Source organism: Molossus molossus, unplaced genomic scaffold (genome assembly GCF_014108415.1).
Source record: "Molossus molossus isolate mMolMol1 unplaced genomic scaffold, mMolMol1.p scaffold_m16_p_10, whole genome shotgun sequence".
Classification (NCBI taxonomy): Eukaryota; Metazoa; Chordata; class Mammalia; order Chiroptera; family Molossidae; genus Molossus; species Molossus molossus.
In genome coordinates, this window is record NW_023425345.1 from 6,452,213 (window position 1) to 6,466,643 (window position 14,431).

Consider the following 14,431-nt stretch of genomic DNA (forward strand, 5'->3'; position numbering starts at 1 on the left):
CAAGATCACACAGCAAATCAGTGGTGGAGCCAGGACCCTAACTCTGGCAGCCACCCCCAGAGCCTGTGTTCTGCCCAAACTGGTCACAGGATGGGGGCCCTGATTGGCCCTTTCTGGGGGTGCCCATCTGCGAAGATGTGTGGGGTCAGTCACTCCGAAAGCTCATGGCCTGAGAGTTGGGAGAATGTCCCCGTGGAAATCAGAGGTGGCGGACCTCTGGTGGGGACGCAGCCCTGCAGGGTGGTTCCTGCTCCCTCCCACCTTGGCCTTGGGGTGGGAACAGAGTGGCCTTCTCCCTCCCACATGCCGGGCTTCCCACACAGAGCGGTGCCGACCCTTCCCCAGGGCCCCAGGGCCGCCCTGGCAGGACGGCAGGGAAGGCGCACACTGAGGACAAGGCCCAGAGTGGCACCTCGCTCGGGGTTCGGCCGAGGGGCAGGAATAGACAGGCTCACCTCCCTGGGTGGCAGCCAGCAGCCCAGGCCTGGAAGGAAACGGGGACCGGAACTGGGCCAAAGCAGCAGCAAGCCCGAAGGGCCACCCTGCCGTGGGCTCAGCCAGATTGCGGCACGGGAGCTGCGGGGTGTACTCAGCAGGCCGCGGGTGAGGTACACACATGCACACACGCTCGTGGCGATGGACCAGGGCTGACCCAGTGCTCCGTGAGGATGGGGTGAGGCTGGAGACAGTGTCTCCCCTGGAGCCCAGGTCGGGGCCTGTGAGAGGACAGGCAGTCCGGACAACACGGATGGTGCCTGCTGGCCTGGGGTGGCCCCCACGTCCAGTGACAGCCACACACTGCTGCTGAGACTCGGGGCGGCGTGAGCGACAGCCCAGCGCGCGTGAGAGCAGGGTCGCTGGGGACACAGGACACGGGATCCAAAGCCCTGGATTTGGAAGGAATTTACCTGGAGCCTGGGCAGGACCGGGCGGGGCGCCTTGTGGGGCTGGGAGGGAAACAGCGTGTGGCACAGGGTGGATAATGGTGAGCGACACTAACACCAACAGGCAATCGCCAAACCCTCCTCCCCTGCCCCCCAGGCTCTCCATTTGCCTGCGCCCTTGCCCCCCCTCCCACCACCTCAGCCTCCCTCCGGACTGCAGGCCTCTCTTCAAATGACGCGTTACCTCCAGCTACTGTAACTCAGGTTTGGCATCTTCGTGGACTGGGACCGTTGCCACTGCGTGGAGGTGGCCTGGCCCAGCCAGGCTCTGAGAGATGCTGCTGGAAGCTGCCCGGGCCTGGACCAACGTGTGACCTCCTCCCCCTCCCAATCCAGGGCTCTGTCTCCAAAACACACCCGGTCACATGTTCTCCTGCTTAAACTATCCAGGGACTGCCCCATTGTCGAATAAAATAACTCTATTTTATTTACTGTCTTATGATGTGTTTATAATGAAGTATTCTATAAGTCATTTTAGAGCATAAAAGATCAGGCACAGCCTTCTTCCCTGCCCAGGGCCGCCCGGCCCCGTATCCCACCAGCTGCACGAGGGCCTCGCCCTCTGGGCCCCCCAATGTTCTCCCAGCCTGGACCCTCCGCTCTCCCTGCCTCCCCAGCCCCTCGCCCTGGCTCCATCCTGTTCATCGTCAGGAAAGCCACCCAGAATGGATGCCCCATTGGGGTGGAGCCCTGACCTCCCCCGCCCACCCCATGAAATGGGGAGGGGGAGTGTGACCATCTAATTCGCAGCCATGTGTCCCAGAGATCATAAGATGCTCCAGGGCACATCTGGGGTTCCCTGCTGGATCGCAGGGCCCGGCACACGGAAGGGCAACACGGCCCAAATGTGAGCACAGAGGCTCGATGTGGCCACAGGCTCACTCAAGGCCACAAGAAAAGTGCCGAGCAGAACAGGGACTAGACCCTAACGGCCGCTTTGCATCCCACCCGGGCCTCATCCAGCCTCACCCAGAGGCCTTCCAACTCAGCAGGGAGGGAGGAGCCCCGGGAAGCCCTCCCTGCCCAGCACCTGCTCTGCAGCCGGTGTCATCACTCCAACACCCACCAGCCTCCAGCATCCTCCACACAGTACCCCACCCCCAACGCTCCCCCTCTCAGTTTGCTCGGCAGCTGAGCAGTCTGCTCTTCTTCATTGTTATGCTCAGAGGAGCCTCGTTCATTATCTCAGGCCCCTTCTGTCTGGGAGAGGCTGGGAGGGAGGGGGGGAGGGAGGGGGCCGGGGCGAGGAGCAGCAAGTGGTTCCTGAGTGGCTTTCGATAAGAGTGGAATCGGCCTGCATGTGAGCAGAGGGCGGAATGATGGATTGAATGTCCGGACGAGGAGAGGGTGCCACACGTGAGGAGAGAGGGTGAGGGCAATCGGAAGGAAGGCTCAGAGGTGGGGAAGGATGAATGAGAAATGAGGGGCTGAAGACTCTCCTCTTTCTGCCATGGGCTTGCTGGACAGAGCTGCCCTCCCAGCCCTCCTCTTCCTCCTTGGAGCACCTACCGCATGCGCCGGACTGCTGGGCGCTTGGGGATACCACCTCTTAATTCACGGCGCGCCCTCCGCCCTCCCAGGGACAGAGCCGCCCTGTTTTACAGGTGAAAAAACTAAGGTTCAGAGAGGTTAGGTGACATGCCCAAATCACACAGCTAATCAAAATGAAAACACGTACCCATCCAGTCAACACACAGCTTTCGAGGGCCCACTGTGCTCCACACAAGCTCAGCTCTTCCGAAGCGCCACCCCACCGAACCGTCGCGGGCTCTGAGGACTCTCCCCACGGCATGCTTCTCTCTGCCCTCCACTGACTGAAGACGCCCCACCCCAGGGCCCCTGCCGCCACTCCCCCGGGACAGGTAGCGGGGAGGATTCAAACTGGTGACTTTCTGTGGGAGTCGGGGGGCCGAGTGTGAGGGGCAGGTCAGTGGTTGGGGTGGAAGTCCAGGGCCCTCTGCCCACTTGGCACCCTCCCCTTTGGTCCAGCCAGAGAAGGGCCTGGACAGCCAGCCCTTGTCACAAAGGGCCCTCACCTGACTTACCTTCGTTTCTGCTCCCCCCGTCCCGTCTCAGGGAAGGGTAGAAGCTACATCCTCATCTTGACGAGGGTCAGACTTCTGAGGGTGGGCAGCCCCAGTGGCACACAAACCAAGGTACCCTCATCAACCCTATTTTGCAGACGAGGAAAGGGAGCATCAGGTATCTCGGCAGGTACTCCAGGACCCATTTGCTTCACCCCACTCTTTGACGGGGACGGAGACAGGATTCAGACTTCAGGAAGCCTGACCCTGAGCCAGCCCCCATACCCATCTGCCTCCCCCGTGTCCCCGCAGAGGGCCCTGGAGACCCCGGGGCGCTCCTGTGTCTTCCTCTCACCCCTTAGCCATCACTGCCTGTGCTTCTCCTCCCTTTCTCAGAGGACCCCAAACTCCTGAGCAGCGTACAAAGCCCTCATGCCTGGCAGTTCCTCCGAAAGTTCAATATGGTGCTTATCCGTGACCGAGAAATCCACGCCCAGGTTTGCATCCAAGAGACATGAAACCAAGTCCGCGCAGAAACTCGCACACCAATACCTGTGGCAGCATTATCGGGACAGCCAAGAGGTGAAAACCACCCCCTCGTCCATCAGTGGGATGAACGGCATATGGTTCAGCCTTAAGAAGGAGAGAAATTCCAACACCTGCCACAGCACGGATGACCCTTGAGGACATTGTGTTCAGTAAAAGAAGTCAGACACAAAAACCACATATGGTAGGATTCCTTTTATATAAAATGTCCAGAATAGGTAAATCCATGGAGATAGAAAGCAGATTAAAGGTTGCCAGAGGCTAGATGGGTGGATGGATAGACGGATGGTTGGACAGATGGATGGGTGGATGGATGGAGGGGTGGAGAAGGGGAATGGGGAGTGATTACGTGATGGGTACAGGGCTTTCTTCTGGAGAGATGAAAAGGTTTTGAATCTGGAGGGAGGTGGCACTTGCATGGGAAGATGAACACACTAATGCACTGGGTGGCACACTGAAGTGGCTAGTTGTGTGTTACGTGAATCTCACCTCAGTCACCATCATCGCCATCATCGCCTGTCTTCCCAGGTGGTGGTTAGGTTGGACGGTGGGAATCTCACGATTGTGCCTCCAGCACCTAACACGGCCCCGGGCACAAAGGAGGAGCTGACAACACTAGTGGAACAAATACACACGTAAACAAAGAAAAGCATTCACAAGTGGAAAAGAAAGCAAAGCATCCGTATATGGAAGATGCTAATTTAATCCTTTCCTAAATTAAAGGCAGGGCAGGCTGCCTGAGGAGGAACTGGGTTTATTTTGTGGGACTCTGCAGGCACAAAATCAAAACCAACCAGGGGATTTACAAGGCAACAGCTCTTGATTAAACCTGAGAAAACCCTGTCTGCCCTTCGAGCTGCTGGGCAGTAAGACAAGCTGTCCTGTAAGGCAATGAGCATCCTGTCATGAGAAGCATTCAAATGGAGATGAGGGAACTTGTTGAAAGAGCTCAGACATCAGCAGAAGAGTCCCTTCCAACTCTGAGACACCGCGATCTGAGCCGACTTGCAGGCCATTAGTATCCATTTAACTCCTGCTGGCCGCTTGCTACCTTGTTGAATCAATCATCACCTGGATATTTACTGAGCACAGATGTCACACAGAAGGATCCAAAGAGGGCGCCATGTCCCAAAGAGGCAGAGAAGTCAGGTCATTCTTTTCATTTTCTCCCTCCCAGGCTGACCCTGTGTTCAGAGCGCCACTTGGGGAGGCTCTGATGTACTGGCCTCATCACACTCACTTCATGTCCCCGCTGTGGGCTTCTTCTGTCCCCTCAGTGTGTTCCCCACCCCCTAGCCCCAGCGCTGACGCCCACTGGCAGCATCGCCACCAGCAGCTGCTCTGCCAGGCTCGCCCGAGTTCCCACACCGCAGCCCTCAGCGCCAGGCACTGGGGGCCCGAACAGAGGCCCCGCAGCCCAGGGAAGGCGGAGGCTGAGAAATGTTATGGGGCAGCTACAAAGCTACGATGGCGTGTCCTTTCAGTTAGACATTGTGGATATCCCATGATAACATGGGGAGATCTATGCTGCACATTTAACTTGTTATAGGTGACATGTTATATTATATTATATTATGTTATATTATATCATATCATATCATATCATATTATTATACTATATTATTATATCTGTTTACTCATCATTACAGTTGCCTTTGCAGCACTTATTCTCCCTCTTTCTTTCTGTCCCAGCCCATGTGCCCTGTGTGAAACCGTCCTCTGTTCAGGGACAGTGTCGATCTAGGAGAGGCGAACAACACCCCTGGGCGGCGCGTACAGGAAGCTTCTAGAGAAGCAGATCCCCCTGTGTTTTGGCCTTGGCCTGGCTCCTCACCTTGTCTGGGATAAAGTCTTGCTGCCCAAAGACGGATGGCTTCTTACAACCAGGGGACTCAAGACGCAGCAGGTGACCGCCATCGGGGAGCTCAGCGGGCTGGTCCCACGTGGAGCCTGGGAGCTGCCCACCTAGACAGAGTTTGTGACGGGAGGAAAATAGCCCCTGTTGGGTTAAGTTACTGTGGTTAGTACATGAAACAAAACTAATTCTAAGTACATGGTGCAATAGTCATCAAAGGAACTTACGAAACCTCGTGTAGTGGGTAGAATAGAGAAGTCTTCTGGGAGACTCCGAGTGTGATCTTATTCGACAGAAAGGCCTTTACAGATGTAACTAAGGTAAGGATCTCAAGAGGAGGTCGCCCTGGACTATTGTGGGCCCTAAATTCAATGGCAGGTGGCATCACACGAGATAGGAAAGGAGACACACAGGGAAGAAGGCCACGTGAGGACGGAGGCCGAGGCTGGAGCTACGACGTCCCAAGCCAAGGAACGCCACGAGCCACCAGGAGCAGGAAGAGGCAAGAAGGATTCTCCCCCAAAGCTTTTAGAAGTAGCGTGGCCCTGGTGACACCTTGATTCCACACCTTGTCCTCCAGAACTGTGAGGAAATAAATATCTGTCATTTGAAGTTTGTGGTCATTTATTATGGCAGCCCTAGGACACTAATATATGCAGAAAAGTAAGTGTTATAGAAGATGAGACATCAAGGTTGGACGTTTGAACAACCAATTGGAATTCTTTGGTTAAGAAAGAGAAGAAAGCCCTGGCCGGTTTGGCTCAGCGGTTAGAGCATCGGCCTGTGGTCCAGAGAGTCCCGGGTTCGGTTCCCGCTAAGGGCACGTACCTCGGTTGCAGTTTGTCCCCGGCCCTGGTTGGTCATGCGGGTGGGTGGCAGCCACTCGATGTGTCCCTTTCACATCGATGTCTCTCTCTCTCTCTGTTCTTCTCTCTCCCTCCCACTCTACCTGAACAAAAAATGGAAAAATGTCCTCGGGTGAGGATAAAAAAAGAAAGAGAATAAAGTCAACATAGTAACTATGTGTGGGGCCAAGTGGGCACTGAAAGTATCGGGGATCACTTTGTAAAGTACATGACTGTCCAACCACCATGCGGTACACCTGAAACTAACACAAAATACCATTGAATGTCCACTGTAATGGAAAAAAATTTAAACATTCAAAATAAATTTTGAAAAGAGAAGGGCCTTCCAGGCAGAAACCCAGTGGCAGACCCTGATTATAATAATAACAACGTGTGTCGGGCGCGTCCTCTGCTGAACGCCTTGCCCCCGCCCCAGTGACGAACAGCTCAGGAGCCTGAGGCAGGGGTTCAGTGACTGTGCGGGGGAGTGGCCGAAGCAGACGCTGTGGTGCCCCCACCCGCTCCCCCTGAAGACCTGAGACTCGCCGTCCAAGGGGTGTTCGTTCCCGGCCGTGGATGCCCAGCCCCTGCACAGGACAAGGTGCTTGTGCCGGGGTCCGATGCTGAGCTGGGTGAGGACCTGCCAGCTTCCTCGGCCCTCGGCTGGGGTGGTCTGGGAGTCCTCCACGCAGTCTCCCGAGTCCCCAGCAGGGCTGAGTGGCAGTTGGCTTAGCGGTAGGACCTCCTGGTTCCTTCCCCCCCTGGCTCATGTCCCCACCACCCGAGCGGTGCTCCCAGGAACTGGCTCGCAACAAGCCACGGGCCTCAGGCTCCGGGTCTGCTCCGGGTGAACCCCAGACCAAGACAGTGTTGGAATCAAGGCCCATCCCTGGTTTATTCCACCCCAGAGCCTAAGCTTGGACCCAGTAAACTCCTCTGCCCCATGGGGTTACATGCACAAGAGCCCTAGTGCATCCCATTTTAGGGACCCGAGCCGAGAGCGGGGTGCAGGGGAAAGCAGCGGGGACCAGGCTGGAGCCGCTGCTGGACGGGGCGCTGCGGGAAGGGCGTTCTGACGGCCTCCACTTTCGCCTCGTGCCTGCGACTTGGACAAGCTCCAGCGAGAAACCCGCCCTCCCTCATCATCCAGCTTCTCCAGGACTCGGGCACCTGTCACCCCCTCCTCTGATGCTCACATCTGTTCAGTCTGGGCAATCAGTCTGGCAGAGCGCTTCGGAGACAATTCTGGGGTGACGTGAACCTGGCCGGGCGAGCCAGCGCCAGATGAGAAATTGCTCTGCGCGGGCAGTTCTGCAAAAATTCCAAGCTTTTAGCTGGAGCGGACGGTCAGTTATTGGAAGGTTTCTTGCATCATCATCACAAAACGCCACCTTGTCAGCATCGCCAGAGAGACGGTGGTGGATGGCCGGCTCAGGGCCAGCCTTTTCTTTGCTCTGGGAAAGATCCTTCAAGATTGTGAATAACACAGAGGAAGCGATAGCCAACTTTTCTGCCACAAGAAGCCTCTGATGGGCAGTGTGTTTCCACGTAAAGGACATTGCCTTTGGTCCTAGGGTTTCTTGCAAGGAAAGCTTCCTCTCCCATCGTAGAGGGTAGGAGTACATCTAAGTTATTCATTAATCCGTTTAATTGTTCATTCATTCATTCAATGCCCGAGTCGTAACAGCTGCCTGCATTTGCGTGTTTGCTCTGCAGCTGCTCTAAGTGCTTTACATGCGTTTAATCCTCACAGCTCTCTGAGTAGGCCCTTGCTCCCATTTTACAGACAAAGAAACAGAGGCTCAGCCAAGTTCATTAGCTCGCCCAAGGTCACCCGGCCAGGAAGCAGTGGAGCGGATGTGGAGAGAGCATCTGAATTCGAACCTCTCTCCTTGCTGCCCTGTCATGTCGGAACCTGTCCAGCTCGTTTCCCTGAGCCTCGGTCTCCTGCCAGGAATGGGCGCAGGGGACAGAGCTGAGCTCCCGGCACCTTGCGGGACCGTTCACACAGTCTGGTGTCTGCCCCTCGGTTTCCCATTCCCCCAAACTGGGCTTTTCACCCCCACAAAGATTAAATTAGCGAGATTTTTAAAACCTTTCCCAGCAAGTGTGATGCCAGAACTCTCTCGGGGAGGTTGAGGGTCACCCCCCCGAGACGGTGGACCGGAGACACTTTCTCTCTGCTGTTTAGAGTCAGACTGTTAACTCAGGTCAGTGCTGCTGTCCCCTGTCCCTCCCATCGCACCACTGCGCACCCTGCCCTCAGTGGTGACCAGTGGAGAGGCTCCGAGTGCCCGTGTCTCACCGGGGTCCTCCTCGTCCTCTGCGACATGCCTGTGTCCAGGAGCCATCACCCCTCTTTCCAGCTCCCAGAGGCCCCAGAGGCCGCCCAGTCGGGCCACACGCGTGGCCAGCCTGTGTCCATCTCGTGGCCCCACGTGGAGGAGGCCCTTGGCTTTTCATCCTGAACAGCTAGCTGCCAGGCATGTTCGCTGTTTCGGGCCAACAGGTTCCGGCTCGTGGCTGCCACGTGAGGGCGCTAGCGGTAGGCTCCCAGGATAATGAGCAGGGGACGGGAGCGGCCTCCAGGGGGGCCAGTCGTGGCAACAGTGACAGCCCCTACCTCTGTCCAGCCCTGGACGGTTCGCAAGGCGCAGCTCAGGACCCTCACTGCAGCTCTTGGAGAGAAAGGGGGGAGGGAGCTGTTGTTCCCAAGTCCGCCACGTCAAGTGGTCTTTCGTGGGAGGTAAGTCACGGCCGGAGTGCACTGGCCAGAGGGAAGGCGGTGGACACAGGCCCTCCGGGGCAGGGGCGGAGCAGCCTCCAGGGCCTCAGCGGGCAGGAGAAGGGGCGCACGGAGCGAGGTGGAGAGGAAGCCCGGAGAGGTGGGCAGTGCCAACTCGGCAGAAGGCCCCCTCAGAGACAGAGCAGCAGCGCGGCCAAGAGTGTGGTTCAAATCCTGCCTCCAAATGTGCGGTCCTAAGCACACTGCTCAACCTCTCTGTGCCTCAGTTCCCTCATTTATAGAATGGGGCAACAATAGTTCCCCCTTCATGAGGCCACCATGAGGCTTAGTGCTTATCGAAGGCCTGGCATAGTAGGGGCACAGTGACCCCAATTTCTGCAGCCTGGCAGTGGAGTTGCCCATTCAGCCATGAGTGACCTTTGACACAGGTCCCGGAAGACTGCGGGAGTAGATCATGGAATCGTGGAGGTGAGGGGATGAAAGATGGAAGGGCAAATGCTCCGGGAGGAGCCAAGCCTTGAAGGGAGGAGTGGGGAACGCAGTGCTGGGAAGGACTCGAGCTTCTGGAGGTGGTATGGTGGCGGGGGCTGGGCAGGGGCAAGTGGGCAGTGGAAACGGAAGGCCAGGAGCAAGAGGGGACAGCCCAGAGCCGGGCCCTGAGGGGAGAGCTGGGAGCCCGGTCCCAGGCGGAGGGGCTGGCCACCACCTGTCCTGAGGGCCCAGGGGTGGATCAGGACACGGGCTGCCCGCTGGAGGCAGGAGAAGGCATCTGAGTTGAGTCTCCAAACCAGCCCAGAACTGAGACAGGCAGAGACGGCTGAGAAGGGGCCCTGAGCACAGCCGACCCTTCATCACAAACACAACCGTCTTTCAGTTAAGATGATGTTTTTCAAATGTGTATTGTTTCTGACAGGCCTTCCTGGGTCTGACTCCTAGCTCTGCTCCTCTATGACCTCCAGCAAGTTGCTTAACCACCCTGTGCCTCAGCTTCCTCACCTGGAAAACAGGGATAATGATGCTACTGAGCTGTGGAGATAGTCGTGAGCATGGCATGAGGTAATCTAAGGAGGAGCCTGGCACCAGGGCTGTTACTGTTGGCTGTAACTCTAACTAATGTCACAAGAAACACAGTTTTAAAACTCCAGGGTGAAGACAATGATCGGAGATCTTTCTAATGTGTAAATACGCCAGTAGGTTTGGCTTTACAGAGTGCCCCCTCGACATCAGGCACGGGGATTCGAGTCCTGCACAGGAGGGACCCTGCCCCCAGGTCCAGTCAGCAGCGGCACGGAGGCTTGCTCGGAGCTGACTCGCCAGTCTTCGAGTCCTCCCACAAACGCCCAGGACAAAGGACCTGTTGTTGCTCCGACTCCAGTTGGCAGAGAGGGGTGGCAAGCTGCCCAAGGTCACACAGCTACAAAGTGACCACGCTGGGATTTGAACCCCAACAGTCTGGGCTTCGAGGCCAGGACTTCGTCGCGGTGCTGCACCATCAGCCACTGCAAAGCAAGGTCAGCCTGAAGGAACCTACCAGACCAGACATGGAGCAGGTGCTGCTGGAGCTGAGGCCACAGCAGGAACAAGCTGGGGCGGGGGGGCAGCAGGCCAAGGGAGCCAGCACGGGCGGTCAGGTCTGAGGGTGGGAAGGCTGCCTGCCCCGGGCACAGAGTATGCGACGGAGCTGGAGAGGGCCGCCTGCTCCCCAGGCTCCACAGCTCTTGGCGGAAAGGAGACGCCCCCACCCAAGCCAGCAGGAAGCCCGTGAGGGGTTGCAGTGGAACTCTAAGGAGAATGAAAGGGACCACGCTCTGCACAGAGTAGGACACGGCAAAGCAAGAGGCATTGTGGGTGCTGACTTGGAGAGTCTCCAGAGCATATTGTTAGATGGAAAAGGCAAAGTGCAGAGAGTGTGTGTGGCAGTTTCTATTTAAGGGGACAGGAGAGAAAGGATGAGGAAGAAGGTGCAGGCGTGTTTGCTGGGATGGACGTAAAATGAAATGTCTCTGAAAGGGCACCCGGAAACTGCCGGGTGCGGTGTGGCTGGGAGCTGCAGCCATGGTCAGCCTGGGGTCGGGTGGGGTTGGCCAGGGGTCGGCCCGGGGTCAGGTGGGGTCGGCCCGGGGTCAGCCTGGGGTCGGGTGGGGCAAGAGCTCTCCATGTGCTCCCTTCCTTCTGTAGATTTTAAACCTAGGGGAGAGGGTGTTCAAAATTTTTAAATTTTTAAAATGACCTGGCTGCTGAGAGGAAAATGAAAGGGAGAGAGCACCAGTGGATTCTGGGGACTTGTGCCAGGATGACACTTTGGACTGTTCATGGTTGGGGGCAGGGGTGTAGGGGCGGTGGGTGGGTTCGTGGCCGTTGTGCAGCAGCGAGAAAGGAACCTAGAGCCACAGGAACCAGCCTAACTTTGCCCCGAGCTGAATTTGGCCTAGGAACCAGTCGGAAATGGACAGACAAGCTCAATGTGGAATGTTCCAGAAAAGGAGCTCTTGGCTCCTGCAAATGAGCTACTGCGGGCTGTTAACAGAGGCCTCGGGTGGCTCTGGAGGGATGATTTGCTCCACTTGAAATACCTGCAGCTGCGAAGTAAATCAAGACAAGACGCAGCTGCCCTGAGCGCTCCTGCACCGGGCATTTTCCTGGCTGCTGCTGCCCCCTGCTGACGGAATTGGGACATCACAGCCTCCGCGCAACTCGAGCCCACAGCTCAGGGCTCCACTTTGCATTCCGGGCGCATGGAAGGTGAGTCAGTCACATTTCCTCTGCCCTTTATTGTGATGGCCATGCCAAGCACTGCATCAGCGGAGGCATAAACAACCAGACCCACGTGAACGGTGAAAAACCCAACAGCAAAGTCATTACCATGAGAAGGCAGTGTACCAGAGGCAGATGCGACACAGTGCATTACAGAAAACTGTAAAACAGACGCCACCACCGCATTAAAGATCACCCTCGGGGGATTCAGCAGCATCCCACAGGCTGTTAACAAGAGCGTGGGTTTGCTGGGTCTTACGACTTGTCAGGTGCTGTTCTAGACCCCTTACCTGTGTTAACTCAGTTGATCCTCGGGCACCCACCGAGCCGGGGAGGAAAGAGACACAGAGAGCTTAAGTGGCAAAGCAGGATTCAAACCCAGACAGTCTGAGTCCCAGTCCTTGCAAATGTCTGTTTTAAAACCAATATTTCCTTCTTATATATCAGGACTTCTCGCCCATGGACGATGTTGCACCCCAGGGGACATCTGTCAGTTCCTGGAGACATTTTTGTTTATCACAACGAGGGAGATGATTCCGGCATCTAGTGGGTAGAGGCCAGAGATGCTGCCAAACACCCTAAAAGGCACAGGACATCCCCAACAGACAATTAGCCAATACAACATGTCAGTAGCCAAGGTGAGGAACACCTGCTCTAAACACACAAAATTCCTAGGAATCTACTGGCCCTCCCTTTACATCTCCCTCTGACATGAGGGCGTCAGCGCAAAATGGCTTTATTGTGTGAAAGGTGTTCTTCTTGAGGATTGATGCCGAGATCATTCCCAGCAATTTCCCCTAAAGCCTCTTATTTACCCAAAGGGACTGTAGTGTGTCCAACAGATCTGCCAGCACACCCCATGAGTGGCAGGGCTCTGAGGAGCAGCGCAGGCAGAGGAGAAGCCCCTGGAGCGACGGTGGAGGGACTTGTGCCTGCAGTGGGTGTGACAAGCCCCGGCGCCAAGCGTGGAATATTACGGCTGTCCCTGGCACTGAGCCGCAGCTCAGACGCATGCTGCTTGTCAGTACTGTCAGGAAGCATTCAACCCCAGGATGATTGAACAGTCCCTGGGAACAAGTTGTCAGCAGCTGCTTCTCCGCTTCCTTCCCACTCTAAGCCCTCACTTCCTAATCAGCTCAGGCTGCCCCTATCTGAATGGCCATGCACCCCTACATGCAATAAGCCCCCTATCTACCCAAGACTGGTGCTCAAGAATCAGTGCACGTTGAATGAATGAATGAATGAATGATCAGAAAGGTTAACCTTACACGATTTCGTTCATTCATTCAGCAATATTTACTGTCCTGGATGCTGGGAGGACAAAAGAAACCAAGTCCCTGTTCTCATGAAGCTAACCGTGCAGTGGAGGGAGACAGATAGTATACAAATGCACAAATCAATATGGAATATAATAGCAGGTAGTGGTGAGTGTTAAGGAGAAAGTAGAGTAAGACAAGGAGATTGAGACAGACAGATTGGGGGCAGTTCTTTTCATTGAGTGCTCGGGAGGCCTCTCCAAGGAGATGGCATTTGGAAAGAGACGAGGTCGCAGGAGAAAGTGTCACGCAGCCATGTTGACAATAGTAAGTGCAAAGGCCCGAGGTGGGGGTGGGGGTGAAAATCACTAAAACAAACAGAGGAAGTGGATAACGGTGGGCCTTGGCATGACCTAAGAGCAGGGGTTCTTAAACATCAGCATGCATCAGAATCGCAGAAAGGTTTATGAAAACATGGACTGTGGTCTCTACCCTCAGTGTTCGCTTATCCGGGGCGGGGCCTGAGAACGTGCATTTCTAACAGTCCCTGTGTGATGCTGATCCGGCTGGTCCAGGGACGACGGCATAAGGCCTCTAGTATCAACCAGTCCTTTCCTGCTCAGCACTCACCACAAGCAGTCACAGGCCATTGTTGCTTGATTATCTACCTCCCTGGTGGCTGGATGTGCCCTGAGAACAGATGGCGGATCTGCCCATGGGGCTTTAGTAAGCACTCAATAAAACATTTGCTGAATGAATTCCTCAAAAATACCGAGCCTTGCCTCACTCTCTTTTGCTATGCTGCTGTACACCTGACTCCCAGCAGGTGCTTGGGTCAGGCCCATTTCTTACCCATCTCCCACCCAAGCAAAGAGTGTCACCTGCCGTTCTACAGATGCTCCATGTACTCCCTTCTCACAGCTCCATGCCTTCGCACATGCTGTTCCATCCACCCAGAATGTCCTTGCCTCTCTGTCTACTTCATAAATTCCTACCTGTTCTTCAGGGCTCTGCTTCCAGAATCTCCTTCCCAACGCCCTTCCACCGGGGTTAGGGTGCTCCTTGGGGTCCTGTTTCCACTCATGTCACAAGGATTTGTTCATACAATTGTCTTCCCTTCTTGACTAGAGGTCACAGCCGGGCAGCCCCCCAGGCTGAACCAGTCAACAGAGGTGGTCTACTGTGGCCGCAGTGTCTTAAATTTAATTTCGGGGTCAAAATTGGAGAGTTGGGGAATTTCACACAAAAGCCAGACTCTGTGCTCCTGTAGGAAAGTCGGGGCCGGCATTTCCATGAGCCACGATCTGCCAGAGCCTGGGATTCTGTCCCCTTTGCTTTGGTGGCCCTAGCAACCAGCACAGCACCTCGTCCAGGGCAGGCACACAAGGAAGGCTTATTAACGAAACTGTAAAGAATACTCTAGGTGATTTTTTAAAACGTCGGTTCCAAGAGCAGGTGTCC